At 38.9% G+C, this 16,463-nt stretch overlaps 1 protein-coding gene across 1 annotated transcript in view; it reads right to left on the bottom strand.

Moving 5' to 3' along the window:
• The window catches only part of pag1 (phosphoprotein membrane anchor with glycosphingolipid microdomains 1), a 35,574-nt gene extending 19,689 nt beyond the window's left edge, over positions 1 to 15,885 (bottom strand). Inside the window, exon 1 of the mRNA XM_066715892.1 lies at positions 15,618 to 15,885. The gene's annotated coding sequence lies outside the window, so the exon portion shown is untranslated. The remainder of the gene's footprint in view (positions 1 to 15,617) is intronic.
• Between the last annotated feature and the right edge of the window lie 578 nt (positions 15,886 to 16,463).

The raw sequence follows: 16,463 nt of genomic DNA, 5'->3' as shown, positions 1-16,463 counted from the left end.
GCTGTTCCTGACCTTTGCTTGATGTGATTTATTATTGAGGTGTCACAGAGGCTGAATTTATAATGCACCAGACCAATTCTTTGTTCAGGATGCAAGTCAAAAACAATCTCCCTTTAAGGGCTATGTAGAAGTAAAGCCTCTGAATGTATATCTTGGAATAGAGCTTATTTGTTTTAATGGCTGGACATCAACTCCCCAAGCATGTAGTCTATAGTAAACAACCATTGATCAGAGGGAGAGAAAAAAACATGCATCATGACCTGATAAGGAACTAGTTCTATTTAATTTGCATGTTTACATAAGGGTCAGTGACACCTCAGTATAACATCAGCCTGTTTCATGCACAGTAAACAGAAATGTGGGCATCTGTGGGTGATATGTTTTCATAGGCAATCTGACATTCATTACTCCAATCACAGTGTTGTCCAATTGCATTAATCTTGGTAACAGGACAAAAGCATTTAAATGCTGTGACAACAATATTACTCTTGGAATATCTAAAGATTTTCTATCCCAGAGCACCTTTGTATTTTAAAAAGATAAGTTTAGGGTTTAAATATTAAAACAAACACGTCCAGTAGATCAAACATGTGGAAAGGGATAGTTACACTGTCTGGAGGTGTGCTGTACATTTTTTAGCACTCAAACTGCTTCCCAAGTGGAGTTACATTAACGCAAAACCACACTCCCACTCTGTGACCTTTCATTTAATTGCATATCTTCCAGGACTTATGTTTAGAGAGAGGGGTATTGATTTTATTTTTCTCACTCTTCAACTCATGGACCACAAAAGCTAATTTCTGTAGTGGCCTACTGTTAAATTTACAGCACTTTGCGAGATGGCACTGCCCTTGATATATCGCCCCAATCTCATTTTGTGATGCAGTTATTCCATCAAAGTGGCTACATTATTATCCACAAAAAGGCCATGCGTTAACTGCTCTCAAGAAATCCTCCCATTAAAAAGGCCATTATGTTTCAATATTTGCCCGTTTTTCCCCCATTAAAACAGTCCATCTCCAGCCAGTTTATTCGCTATTAGTGCAATCATGCGGTCCACCTTTGCTTGGCTCCTGCACTTTATCACTCAGAGATATTCCAGCTTCAAAATGATAACTCGTTTATTTAATTATTTGTAACAGGCCTAAGTTGTGCTGGAACTCAAAGCCCAGACTTCAGTTTTAATAACAAAACATGAAACAGACTGCCCAATGCACACGCTGCTTTTGCCACCATCGACTGTTTTTTTCTTTACATATCTATCCCAGGAGGGCAATGAAAGGCAATGCTCTGACCCACTAGGGACTTTTCCAGAATATTGAGGATAGGCAAGGGGCTGTGCACATATTTGGAAGGAATTGTTACGTGTGGTCCAGCAGGAAATTAATGGAAAATGGAGATTAGGAACATTCAAGGAGGTCTTTCCCTGATTGGTTAAACAGACTGAAGGGTACAAGTGCATTAGATTTGTCAGAAATTCACAGCATTTTGTTTTTTTCACAACATACTCTCAAACTGTACAATGTGAGTTTTTTAAGTTAAGTACACATAAGCTTGGCCACAACCACAGCCTTACCACAGGGACATACAGCATGATCTGTAACAAAAACATATTACACAGTACTCTAGCAGTTAAATAGTACTGCATCGTGACAGGAACGTTCGAAAACAGCCTCGCCCCTTCAAATGAGAGGGAAGTTTGCGGATGTACGATTTTTTTTTTTCTCCCCCCGATAGTGTGAGAAAACTAGTGGAACAGGGATTAATGGCCTATTCAATGGTGAGAAACATAAAAGCAAGTTCCTTAAAAAAGCATACAAAATTATAATGAGGGTATCACAATGGGACAACTCCAAATGAGCCGAATATACTGGTGGTCAAAAAGCTTCCTTCTTTTTTTTTTTTTCTTTCTTTTGTTAAGCAGCTTGAGTCTAAAACAGAATCAAGGATATTTTACAATCATCCCCACATGTAGTCATCAATATTTTCATTAATGTTTTAGCATGAAGCCGATCCTTTCATTAAATGTTATAAGGACAAGAAATCATGCATTTCCAGACACCAGGAAAAAAAAAAAGGCTGTGTATACCACCTTAAAAGAGCCCTGTTTCCGTGACAGCTAGATATTGATTGGATTAAATACACTGCACGGCCAGCTGCTAGCCTGCATATTTAGCCATTATGAATCCTAGTGGATTTGAACTCATAAAGATAAACAGGATGAAAGATGAGTTTGCCTGCGCCGATGCTGTCAACAGGGTGTATGTGCAGGTGATTAAAGAAGCATTCCTCAGAAAGCTCCGCCAAGGCTCTCTCTAGGAATTACTCTCAAGGTTAAACTCGACAAAATTGTGGCCTTGAAGCCAATGAAACAGAAGGTTGAGTAGAGGAAACCTGCTGGCTAACCATTCCTAACGGGACAAAAATAAAACCTCACTACGTTCCAAGAAATGCAAGGGAATCCTGAAGGGTTTAAAGAATGTTCCTCAAATGCCAAGATCACATCTGCTGCCAGCATCAACTAGGGAAGAGTCCTGTACTAGCGAATTACACCCAGGGGGAGCATACAGGGCCTTAAGATCTGTTACACACTCTTCAGCAATGGTTTAAAACTATGTCCTAAATTAATGATAAGATCTGCTGTTCACGGTTTAAAATGGTCAGCAACATTTGCTACGGATTGGAGGAAGAAAGCCTAAAATTGTGGATTGCTTATCAAATCACTTGAACAAATCATTACAAAATTGCTAAACAATAAAATCAAAACCGTGCTGTTTTTGGATCAGGCTCAAGATGAGCACAGCGCCAAAACTCAACAGTTGACCTCTGCCACTGTAGCAAATCTGGTGTGGTTCTCACTGTACTCCTGTTGGATTTCTGCTCTGTTGATTCTTTTCAATGTCTGAGAGGTAGAATCAAACCATAACTTGACACTATAATTAACATAGACCTTAAGCTGCTGTACAGTAGTTTTCAGTTCTGGTTTTCAATGCACCTGCATGTTTTGTGATCCGCCACCACTCCCTGTCATACACGTAGCTTGCAAGAGGAGAGGAGAGAGGAGAGGATCTAACTCCACAGGGAGAATGTGTCGTCTGTGATAACCTTAAATTCAGCTCATGATCTAATGGAGTTGTCCTTAACTCCATTACTAAAAGTAATTGAAGACTGCAGGAGCTTCTGGTTTTCATTCAACCTGAGCTCTGAATGAGATCATCCAATTCATTATTTACTTAAATGGGCATGTTTTTCCCCCTTCACCAGGCATTTAGCTGTTCATGATATTACAAGACCAATAAGGCCTACAGGCCTACCACAATCCTTAGCAACCAGAACTGAGGAGCCTTGTCCCGACACAATCGTTTGCCCTACACTATAGATGTTGCTGAAGAAATATTAACATTCCTTTGTTGCCATTGATGGAAACCTTTTTAATGGTCTTGTTTATTCTTAAAATGACAGACAGACTATAAAAAGATATAGGATGACAGAAAGCAAGATTTGGAACATTACAAATATACTGTTTATATTGGTACTTGGTTGCAAACACATATACAAGTAATAAGTCATATGAAGAAATCTATTGTTGACCATTATTTTATAGTATTTTTGGACAGAAAGATATACTAGATTAGCAAAAGCTAAGCAAACAGAAGCTTGTCTTTTAATATGTGTCCATATGTCTGGGAGGAAAATTAGTCTTTTAAAACAAGGCCATCGCCGTTTTAAATGTAAATTTGAAAGTTTATTCAAGATGATCGGTCAGGTTTCAGTTTACAAAATAGCATAAGTGCACTGCTCAGACTGACAGATAGATGTTACTATTTAATAATGATATGATGTTATTGTGCACACGTACAATACTGCACTTTGATGACCATAAACATCTGTGGAGCTCCTAGAGCTTGCTGTGTGTCCCAGAAGCAGAACTGTCATGGGAGTCCCAGATTATTCACATAGGCTGTGAAAATACATATCTGTGTCTTTCTACTTCAGGCTGTGTCTAACACAAATGTTTATTTTGGCAAAGACTTTTGTTTAGCTTTGCTGATCTTAAAAAGCCTCTGAAACATTTCTGAAATGTTGGAGTAGGTTTGCTTTCATGGCCCTCCCAGCTCCCCAGATGCAGCTGTAATTCATAGATTAGTAAATATATTTATTTGGTTATGTATGCAAAGAACACATAAGTCACAGAATTCTTTTAACTTTTCATTGAATGCAAAACAGTTCACCATGACCACCATATAAAAGGTCAATAAGTGAGTTTTCTTTAGTCATCGCCCCCAATAAATAAATAATGCAGAACATTGTGATAAAATATCCTAAAGGACATTACTTGTATACCCAGAAACGACTGAAACACAAGGATGGTCAGAGTGTGAGCATGAATTCAAGGAGAACAAAGTAGGCTATTTGATTAGTAAGCTTCAATCCAAAATGGAGTGAAACAAGCAAGAACCTCCAGCACTTAAGGGGAACCATTTCCAAAATCAACACCCCTACAGTAAAAGGTACAAATATATGCAGGTGTTCACCGGGCTAAAAAACAACTTTGTTATTGTACTTGAGCTGGACTCGAAATACATTCATGGCAGCTTGACCAGGAAGATCTTTGTATTGTCTGCACTGCTAAGCAACTCATGGTCTTATCTACATAATGCAACTGATAAGATTGTGAAACACTGGCAAGATCTAACAAGTGGTTTCTTTTAGATTTGTTCAGATACATTTTGGCGTGCTTTCGTTTTGACCTCTTTCTATCACTAGATCATTTGGAGAGAACACCAGTGTCTCTTGTTGGCCTCTTACAGACTGGCTTGATGATTTCATGTAACTTTAATGGTCAACACGGAGAAAACCTTCCATGGTCAAAAGGCAGATGGGGAGGTGTAAAGACCTGCTTGGGTGACCCAGTCTTTCTGCTCCCCACCTATAAACTGCCATCCATCATTTCACAGAGGAGTCCCAGTCTGAATTGGGAGTCATGGTACTAAATTACAAAAAACACTCTTTACCTTATGTACAACCACAGTCTATGTGCCTAACCTATCATGAACTAAATTATAAACAAATGCTCAAAATACATGCATCTGTAAATTACTTAATTTTTAAAAGCAATCGTAAGTAAATTTCATCTGTTTGCACGGCAGCTAAATCCCAGGAGGTTACCATGTAAGCTCGCCTATACTGGCTCCCAGATACAGCCCAGTCTTAAGACCTCAATACTGGCAGAGCAATTCTGTATTTATGTCTATTTAATACTCACCTAATCCTTGCCGCTCTTATCAACACGACTGTCTACAGTCTCCAGAAGCTTTGTCTAATGCTTTGCTGCTTAATGCCATCAACACACGAACCTATGATTCTGTAATACACAAGACAATTAGCACTGTAATCTGCACAGCATTAAATATAAATAGGTATGTGTGTGTGGGCCAAAACTCTATTCTGGACTGTAAAAACAAAAACAACTTAGCAACTACATCTCTTGAATGTTCTCAATTATTTTAATTATGTTAACAGCAAAAGCAATTCTGAAGGGGGAAAAAAAATCTCCAGCTATAACCCCACAGGTTTGAAAGCAGGCTAAACCAGAGGCCAAGACCATAAATCAGGTCAGTGCTCAGAGCAGAGGTCTAAATCATAACCTGTTACTCATATAGGTGGAATCACTGGTGTGGAGATCCTGTCTATTGCTTATTCACATTTCCATATGACCTTGAACAGCCTCTATGGAGTATCCCTCCAGTGCTCATTTCCACTTTAATGAACTGGAAAGCCCATTAATCAATATTAAACTTCACCCATTAGGAAAAAAAGTTAACCTCCAACCATATTCTTTAATTAGCAGATGATTATAGATTGAAAAATACAGTATATTCCCCGAATGTGTCAGTGTGGCCTATTTTATCTCCCACTGTTGTACTTCTCTGAAGGGATACACAGAAAAGCTTTACTCCAAGGCAAATAAGTTGTTAGTGCCATCACATAATTTTGAAAACCATACCAAAATGTAATTTCAGTAAGAAGACATTAAACCATAAAGTGCAGCCTGTTGAAAAACATTAACCACATGCATATAAGATTTACTGACATAGTTTGAGAAGAAATTATCATTCACAGCATGACTAAAAAGCATAGTCATATTTAAAACTGAAGCTATAGGGTAATTCTGGAAATTTGGTGTACACAGAGGCAATGCATAAGCTTCCCACCTTGCGCAGTCACATGTGAAAAATCAAGTCCCTTTTTAAACTGCCAGACCACACCGATTATCAGAAATGAAACCATGTTATTGCTTACAATTGCAAAAGCAGCACTTTCTGGTTCCAAATAAAGAACTAATGTGTCTTGTGCAATTAGAGGGGAGATGCCAAGAGTAAAAACCACTTGGTATTGACATCACATTAGAACCAACAAAATTGATCAATAGGAAGTTGCCAGAGCACTATCCAAATTAGTAAAGAAAGAAAGGAAAATAGTTGAGATAGAGAATGCATACGTCATCTTTGAGCAATTTAGATTCTAAAATGCCTGATCAATATTATACATTTTACACCGATCCTTTCAGCCCCAATCCTAAACTATGGTGCCGGACAGTGTTAAACATGCTCCCAAAGTTTCCATGTTCATTTGTTCCTGTAACACCTGCTATAAAGGAGCTTGCCATATTATTGGCTATGAATGTGGCAGAAACAGTAGCTTTTATGATTTGCTAGGCTTCTTTATACCACTAGCTAATGAGAGAGAGAAAATTTCACTATTACTTCCCCAGCATGGATGCTTATAAACTGGTGTGCAAGACGACAAGCGGAATGCGTTTTGCAAGGGCCAAGTGTCTTGGATCTTACCCAGTAGAATTTCCTAATGACACTGGAGGGGGAAATTAAAGCTGGTTTAAAGAGGTCAGAAGGCAATTCCTTTGAAATGTTTAGAAAATGATCTCATAACTAAACCTGCTGAGTGATAGCTCGTTTCATGTCGGAAGTGGGGATCCGTTTCCATAAGCTTCAAAGTGAAATATCTCTAATAAGCTTCAGTAACTACCTTGTACCCCAGGGACTTTCTATCCAAGCCTGGCAAAGAGATACGAAGCTCAGTGTGCACACTGCGAGACAAGTGCTGCAGTACTCTGACACTGGGCTGATGCATTTGCAATGCAGAAGTCCATTTAGATTTTCAGGCAACCAGGACACAATTTCTGGTCCCGTTTATTTTTTTCATTTTTTTGTACTCACGGTCAAACACAAACTGCAGCCAAGTTAGTAGAAACAATGGGAAAGGAGGCCCTGTGAAATATGACTTGAACAAGATGATTAACTTATATGAATTGTCCCGTTAATAGAGCAATAAGAAAAGCTCAGTGAGTGTATTAATCCAGGCTAGATTAACCGTACCCCGGCAGAAAAAAAAAATAGATGAAGATTTAGGGCTAGCTAACAGACTTAAATCTATGTATAAATTCTACACCCCCAAGATAAAAAAAAAGTTTTCCGACTAATGGACATAAGGCACTAAACTGCATTTTTCTTGGACTATCAATATTTCAGTATTTGGGTCTCCATGATAATTATTGCAAAAGAACATGTAGATAAGAACTTCCCTTGTGTGTTGCAGTAGATAATATACAGATTAGGCTAAATTCTACAAAAAAAATTCTCAGAAGACAAATATAAAAAGCATGACCTGAATGTTTCAGTTACATTGACTAAATAATGCCAAAGTAAGATTATATTTAAAAAAAGGGAAACATTTCTACAATTATTTATATCTACTGGGATCATTATTTATTCATTCTGCCTTTACCCTTTATTTTAAATGTGTACTATACAATCAATACACAATAGCACCTAAACGTATCACACACAAACTGACATTTGCATTTCATTTTGTGTTTGGATGCCATTCAATATGTTGAAATATACTTCCTGTCAATGCTTCTTTCTTTTAGACGTTCGTATAGGCAAACGAAATAGACTAACATTTTCCTTTTAACGACATGGTGTCTTTCTTAAAAAGCACCCTGAAATATTTACAATTAAGGTCAGAAAATGAAGCGCTAATCTACATCTTGTTGTGGAGAAAGACACCAATCTGAATATTCAAAGACAAAGGTTCAGTTGGAAGAAAACCATGGGGAACACTGCAATCAGAAAAGCAATAAAGGGATTCAGTTTGTCTCCTTATAGCTCAGATGAAAATCGAAACCGCATGTCTGTAGAGCTGGCTATATGCTGCACATTTTTAAAGAGATTTCCAACTGAGTGATAAACAGGTACTCATTAAAAGCAGGGTTGCATAAAGGGAGTAAACAGTCTGCAGTCCTGGTGATATGGTCTTGTATCCATGGCCCTGACGTTTTAGAAGGCATCTCGATTAAACCTATGACTTTCCTCCTGTTCCTACATTTTACAAAAAAAACTTTGTGGTGTTCTGATGGCATAGACCCGCTATTCATACGGCATTGTTCGCACACGTCAACAAGCAGCTACACGAGCTCCAAGAACAGTCCCAGCCTCAGTATTCAGGTCAGACCATTGTAAGCTGGAATGTATTCTGCAACACTAATGATTCAACATATTTCTGGAGAGTCTGTTTAGTATGGTTTTCATGTCATGGGTTTATTCACCATGCTTCTTCACTGCATGTTTTATTTTAATTGTTTTTATGTCCAATAAAAGCTATAACAGCAGTTTAAAATGAAAAGCAAAACAGTTTCACAATTTTAAAGGCATTTCCTACATTGAAATTGACCAAGCAACCTGCTGTTATAGCTAGGTGTCCATTTTCTTCTCTTGGTTGTTCCAACCTCAGTTACCACTGTGCATGTTTGTAGTCACACAACAATAACACATTCTGCTATTTGAAACCACAGTGGAAAATCATTTGAAAAAAAATAACCATAGTAACAATACTGTTGTTTTAGGCTCCTTTGTAATCAAGATTTCATACCACAGCATCCAAATTGTTACTCAAGACAAAATTGCTCTTTGCATTGTTTTTAGGTCCAAAACCCTTATTTGTGACATTTACCAAAACAATTTTTTTCCATGAATCTAACAGTTGAGAAACAGGTCTACAGTCATTTTAACATGCCTTTAAATATTGACTTTAATCAGTGGAGTAATTATCTGCCTATCAGTTATCGAAAAGGGATTCAATACTTGGAGTGAGGATCGGCGGGGGGAACCAAACCAATTGACCAATCAATAAAAATCAAACCCAGTTGGTGTGAAAGCTAATATTAAGTTCCATTCCTTGGGGATAGAGAAAGGCAATGTATCAATCATTCTAAAGATGGATGTCCACTTCAAAACAAAATCTAGGTGTTTTCTGGTCTTCAGAGCTGGACAGGATTTATTCATAGGAGCGGCACGTTTTCCTATTCAAAGCACTTCAAAAGTGACAGGGAACTTAGTGTTTCCCTCCAAACACTTTGCTGTGGCCCAAGGAAGTTGTTATTCTGAGAGTAGCGTCTCTTTGGCAATCAATTGTGTGGAGCCCCATGGACAAGCCTTTCAGACTGGCATTTCTGAACAACCATGTGGGCCTCGTAATAGTCTTACCTTCAAGCACAGACTTACTGTGTATGTAACAAATGACTCTGCAGCTTCTCTCCAACACCAAGAGCGCCTGTCATTAAGATGACAAACACAGATCATGACACTGCTAACAGTAGCGGCCCTTAATATCCATAGAAAGGTTTTTTTTTTTTTTTTTTATTGAAATACTCGACTAATTCACAGTACTTGGCAAAATGCCTATTGTTTGTTTAATTTTCCTTTTTTTTTCATTAATTTGCGTTAGCACAATAATAGACCCGTTTCCTTGCAACAGATTAGGAAAGGGAAAAGGGAGGGGACAACTAATTATAAAATACAAGCTGTGTGAAGCAGTCAAGGTAATTATGATGACAAAGCCCACACAAATAGTGCTCCGAAACCTCCCAGATTCTTGCGATTACAAGTTCTCCAGAAATGTTGCAGAAGAAATATGATAAGGGTTGTGCTAACAAAACCCTGACAGACTGTACTGAAGATATGTTTCACCTCCCAGTGCAAAGCCCACAATTCCCTACAGTCGTATCAGAGGACAACGTGCAGATATTTATTTTTTGCTCATAACTGAAAATTATTCTCTCATACATGACTATGGCATCATTCTCAGGAGGCACTTCCACCCCATTTCAACACTAACACAGCAGTGTGTACAGGGAGAAAGAGTTGTTTCAGGGGGAGAAATGTGAGCAGCTTATTAAGGGTGATGTCACAAACTGTTCGCAAAGAATATCAGTAGAAACTAAATGAGATCCCTTCGGGGGTTTGACACATTAGAATAATCAATAATTAGTAGCTGAGCTGCAGATCTCTATACACCATTCAAACAGCACATAATTGTAATACTAATAAGCAAGCAGAGTAGCAAGTTTTAATATTTTTTAATGAAATAATGTGTTTATTAGCCTTACTGTAAAGGCTATTGCATATAAAGAATATTACATTGTTATCTTTCTAATTTTATAACCGTTCAAAAATACACCAGGGCCACTTGAAATGCATACATACGTTTTGTTTTTGCAAACTTAATTGCTGAGTTAAATATGCATGGGATTTGTGCCTTTGGTCTATCACATCAAATCACTGAATCTTGAAATCTCTATCCTCCAGCATTTGTGCAGCAGACAAGGATATCAACTGACTCAGAATGTGGAAAATGACAAACAGTGTATTTATCTTCACAATCTCCATAAACACAAGAAATACAAGCCCTCAAGTCTCAGCGCCATACAAGAGGAAGGGTTTACATCACAATACACAATTGGCACCATAGCTACACAACAGAGGGCGAGAGAGGGGAAAAAAAAGAAAACCTCATGCAACTGCTGGAGGAAAATGCAAAGAAAATGTGTCATATTTTGCAGAAGAAAAAGCAAAACTGATTGAGACTCACCCTTCTACGGAAAATGAACCAGATTGACCATGCTCAAGTCAGAAAAGGTTTCTCGTTAGAAGTGAATAAAATTGGATGTAACTGAACTTTATCTGATTATTAATTCAAACCATACATGACTCAATGGTTCCAGCAAATTACACTTATTAGACTAGTCCCCCTATGCCACACAAACATACTGTGTGGAGAGGATATTACTGGAATTGTAACAAACAGGCTTTTCCCATGAGGACCACTAGCTTCTATCTGAAAAGACTCACGTTACAGAAACCTTGAGGAATTCTCTCTTGTGGCACTTTCCATTGGTTTTCGGCTGATGTGTGACAGTCAAGTCACAACCCCACCACCACCACTCCGCCCTTTGTAACGTAATAACGGATCACTCCAGAAACGCACGGCAAACACACTGCAGTGGTGACTTTAGTCTGTGATTACAAGCTCATTCTTCTATGCTGGGAATTGCTTAGGGCCCAGTGATAAGAGAGTAAAGACGAGTTCAGACAAGCAGCAGGTGTTGGGCTGGACGTGTATGCACAGCAGTTATCAGCTTCAAAATAAACATGCCACAGAACCCATCATTTGTGAGTACTTGCTATTATTAAAATGGTGCATAATACCGCTACTGCTTTCAATTACGTTTTATTTTGAAACCAATTCTGTTGAATGGCCAAATTAGGATATAGAATTCTTTATTATTTTATTTCTTAGCAGACACCCTTATCTAGGGCGACTTACATTGTTACTGCATATCATAATTTTTTACATACAATTACCCATTTTTACAGCTTGGTGCAATCGAGCTAATGTACCTTGCTCAAGGGTACAGCAGCAGTGTTTCTCCCACCTGGGATTGAACCCACATCTCCCTGTGCCAGAGTCCAGAGCCCTGAGGGTATTTTTGACTGCAGTACGACAGTAAAATGTAGAGGTTATGGCTTTATTGTCATACACGATCCAATGAAATGCAACGAAAACTGGCTAATAAAAACAATGTCCTCAATACTCATCACTGTGGGCAAGCATCAACATGCAGACAGTCTGACAAAGACCACGAGACGTCAATACGTTACACTTCAACACAGCCCTGCACAGATGTGGCCAGAAAGAGGAGAGAGTGTCACTGAATAGTCATAACAGCTGTGGGGACGGTATCAGCACACAGCTCTGACAGGGTCTGGGTGTATTAAAACAAGAAGGTTCAAAAGAGGAATTGTTCAGTTTCACCACAGTACTTCCTTACTCATGGTCTACATATGGCTTCAGAGAGCAGTAGTCTGCAATAGTCCAATTGTGAAGCACAAGCTGGAACTACACGATATGAAGGTTTTTTTATGGGTGTGTGTGTATATTTGTCTGCGCTATTTTGTGGTTGTCCGTTTGTCACAGCTGTATCATCTTGATGTCAAAGATGATGTTACAATATGGCAGAGTTCAGCATAAAGAGTAGACCATCAAGTGCAAGGTGAAAGAGAGTTGCAGCATGATTATAGCTCTACGAGTCTTTCATGGGCAGGCTCCTGACCACAAACATTTTGACAGGAGAAAGATTCAGTGCCAACTAACCACTGATAATCCACCCCGAGAATCAACAACACTGTAATCAATCACACACCAGTCACACTGCGCCAGTGCTCCTAGGGAGAATATTACTCGGAGGATGCCTCTTTAATCCTGATGTTTGCAGTGCAGGTTGAGAAAGGACTTGTCTGAAAAGATGACATTATTCCATATATCCTGGTTTCACAAATTACAACCCAGATTTCACATCACTATTCCTTCACTGTGTCTCATCTTAAAAGGAAATGGGGCTGCAACCTTAACCTTGAATGTCACAGTGAGAAAAGAAAGCAAACACAGAAAGCAAAAATGAATACTAGGATTCTGGCCAGCATTGCAAACTAGCTGATTTCCTTCTATATGTTCCTCTCAGCTCCCTAGAGATTCTCCCATACTAGCCAAGAAATAGAAGAATTGTAATCGATTTGAATGCAGTTATATGATGATATAATAGATGACTATGACTTATTACCAGTAACAAAATGTTTTCAAAGAACAGACTTTAACAAACAGCATCACTTCATCCTGTCAAAAGTAATACCATGTTGCACAGGATCTCAAATATAAATCATGGTAATTGAAATGAGGTCCAACATTACCATGTGCTTAACAGCTCTAAGCAAATCAATGCTTTTTTTTTTTTTAAACTGTCTCTTTGTGCTGCCGAGTTCCAAACAAAGATTATATAAGCTACGCTGGGTGACATGAATAAAAAGACGTGGACAAAAGGATTTATAGCACTCCACCCATTGCAACAAAACATAACGCTTAGCCAGCGTTATTGTAAATGCAGTTGAGGGAAAATACTTCCAGAAATAACTTTGTATCTGAATACTTCCTCTTTTGTTATTTGAAAGGTACAGTGAATAAGAATGTCATCTGGCACTGCTCCTGCTTTGTTTAAAAAGTGTTTTCATAATGATTAACTGGTATGGATAACGTATTATTTTTATCATACATTATCCATCCATAATATTGGAGATCTTGATTGAACTTAGTTATCCATTGGGTTTATTGGAAAGCTTACAAAGACTTTCCAGCTGGGGCCGACTGCTCAGCATTAATACAGCAACCAACAAATATTCAAACAGGTTCCTGTGTTATCATCAGAGAAGCTTGTTAAATGGTGCATCAGAGCATTTGCTGAGGGTTTTTTTTGTTTGTTTGTTTTGTTTTGAACATTAAAGTGAAAATTCAAATCAGAGATGCATCTTGTTCAATAGTTAGTTATTATATTTAGTCAAACAATCTTCGGTCTTTTCTCTTTTTACATAAAAAAAGATATAGGCCTATTTATCAACACTAGTGTTTGACATGGCATTTAAAATATATCCTAATAAGTGTAAAAACAAATCACTCTTTTGCAATATGTAAAGCACCATCTTCTTGGGTTTCATGAATGATATTGCTGTTTTTGAGCTTGCATAGCAGTTTATGGATGGAAATGTGTATCCACAAACAGAAGCGACACTCCCTGGCATAACATTGAAACTTTCCCTAACTGTCATCGCAGTAAAATGCCAAAATTTTGACTAAGTAAAGAGGTATAATAAAGAGTTGCCAGTGAAAGCAATAACGTGTGAACAGCTAAATGAACAAAAGCACATAGGCTGCATATTAACTGAATTGTTCATGTGGTTTGACTGTAAATCTCTCAAATTCCTGCCTACAGCATAAAAATCAATTAGTCATCAGTGGATAACTCCCTATTTAATGAAATAAACTTTGAAAGAGTTCTAAGCCTACTTTTTAACACTGAAAATATAGGCTACTGATGGTCTGTATTGGACTAGCAGAAATATTTTGTAAAATCACTTAAGTACCAACAAACATACATACATCGCCAGCCAGCCGTAGATACATGGCAGATACAGTTTTAGGGATCGGTACAAAGCCTAGTCTAACCAGCAGTAAACAGTTATTTACTGGAAATGTAGTCAGCTGCAGAACAGTTCAATAATACCTGATGGATCAATGGGTAAAAGTCAAAAGTGCACATGTAATAGAGTGACAGTGACAGGAGACCACAGACTATCTATACAGACACGAACACCAGCGGTTAGACTCATCAAAAAGCAGCCTCACATTTCATCCTGACAGGTACCTGAAGCAGAGACACCGCCTGAATCAACAAGACCTCAAAATCACAACATGTGAAGAAGACTGGATTGGCTTTTCCAGTCTGAGCCCAATCCTATAAGAAATGCGTGGGCATGGATCTATAGGACAGGAATGGCTGTGGCTGGCTGAAGCCTGGCCATTTTCATTTGATTCCAAAAAAAGACTACTTGTCTAAAGAACATTGATATATAGCAGTGCTTTACAGCTACAAAAAATAAATACATACATAAAACCAATGAGAAGCATAAAAAAGGAGTGCATCATTTACATATACTCTGGGGATAGTCTATGATATAATCAATGACTGTAGTAGACTACTACGCTCCTGGTTTTATGAATTGAAATGTTTTTAAACAGAAAACACAGATCATGCAGGACAGCTGTAGGGTCTGCATTGGTAAGCACTTCTTTAGTTCAGCCCAAAACTCCTGCATATCTCTTGCCTGCATCCCAGGGGGGGTTGTACAGTATCGTCCAGTGCTCACGGTGGGGTTGTGTGTGTGTCATACATGCGTCTGTGCGCGGGAGGGGGGTCGATTGCTCCCTGGCAAACCGTGTCAAAAAAAGTGCATTCACTCAGTGACAACGGGTACGAAGACGCACGGAAAACTGCACAAAAACGGAAATCGTGAACCTGCAGCTGCACCACCGTGGTCACCGAGGCTGCGCCGCACGGTCTGGTTAAGAAGACAACCCGAAGACCCGCAAGAAGGAAAGTCTGCCTTTTCCCACCCCCAGTCGCGATTCTTGATATTATCAAATACTCCATCACTCAATCCCCACCATACAGTGCATGCAGACCCCCGTCCCCCCCAGTACTCGTCCCGGCCAGCCCGCCGAGGCGCCCCGCCGCACAGCCGCACGCCAAGTTCAGGTTTTACCGTGCTCCCATAGCAACGCGACATCTTTGTCAGTGTCTCCATTATGCAAAAGTTTGAAAAGCATTTTTTGGATCATGGGAAAGGAGGGGGAAAAAAAACACCTCTTACCTGCAACGACAGTCTGTGCAATTGCAGTCGGCTACTCTATTAAGTTTAAACTCCGTTTTTTTTCCAGCCCAGGGGTGTCCACAAGAAACCTGCTCTTCATATAAAAAAAATTAAAAGCAATCAACGATCAGTATCAATATATTCGACTTCAATGACAAGGACTTGCGTCTGATAGCCCTGTACACTATAATATGTTCAAACATGCAGATTCCTACACTGCACACCGACGCTGCCATTCAGCCCGTGTGTGTGTGTGTGTGTGTGTGTCCCTCCTCCTGTCCTCCAGCGCGGTCGGAGGGGGCGTGGCGCAGACGTCTGTCAAGGAGGCGCGCTGTGGACTCTGGGAAATGTAGTCTCGCCGAGCTGCCTGATTTTCAAATTATTTATAGCGGCACACGTGTTGGCGCCCAACACAATCCAACAAGTAAATCCGATTACATCACCAGTATGTCAAGAGAAATGCACGTTGCTAAATCGCACATGAATGAAACTGGAGCTCTTATCCAGTTAGCACCTCAAATTAGAGTTTTCGCTTATTATTATTATTATTATTATTATTATTATTATTATTATTATTATTATTATTATTATTACAATCCTGTAGAACAATCCTGTAGAAATACAATAGACTTCTTACATACTCCTGAAGAATTCCTTAACCTCAGTGGACATTCCAGTGTGATTTATGGAGTGATGCAGGACATTGGCAGGAATCCATACATTAGTGAGTGGGATAAACAGCCACTTCCTTTTCATTACCAGTAGTTGATTAAGCTAAATTCCTTGAACTCTTAACTTTGCAAATGCATTCATTAGAAAAAGATACAGAATTGAATTTTGTATTCT

This window comes from Amia ocellicauda, chromosome 10, assembly GCF_036373705.1.
Source record: "Amia ocellicauda isolate fAmiCal2 chromosome 10, fAmiCal2.hap1, whole genome shotgun sequence".
Taxonomy (NCBI): Eukaryota; Metazoa; Chordata; class Actinopteri; order Amiiformes; family Amiidae; genus Amia; species Amia ocellicauda.
Note: the sequence above shows the minus strand (reverse complement) of the source record. Positions and strands in the feature narration are given on the sequence as shown.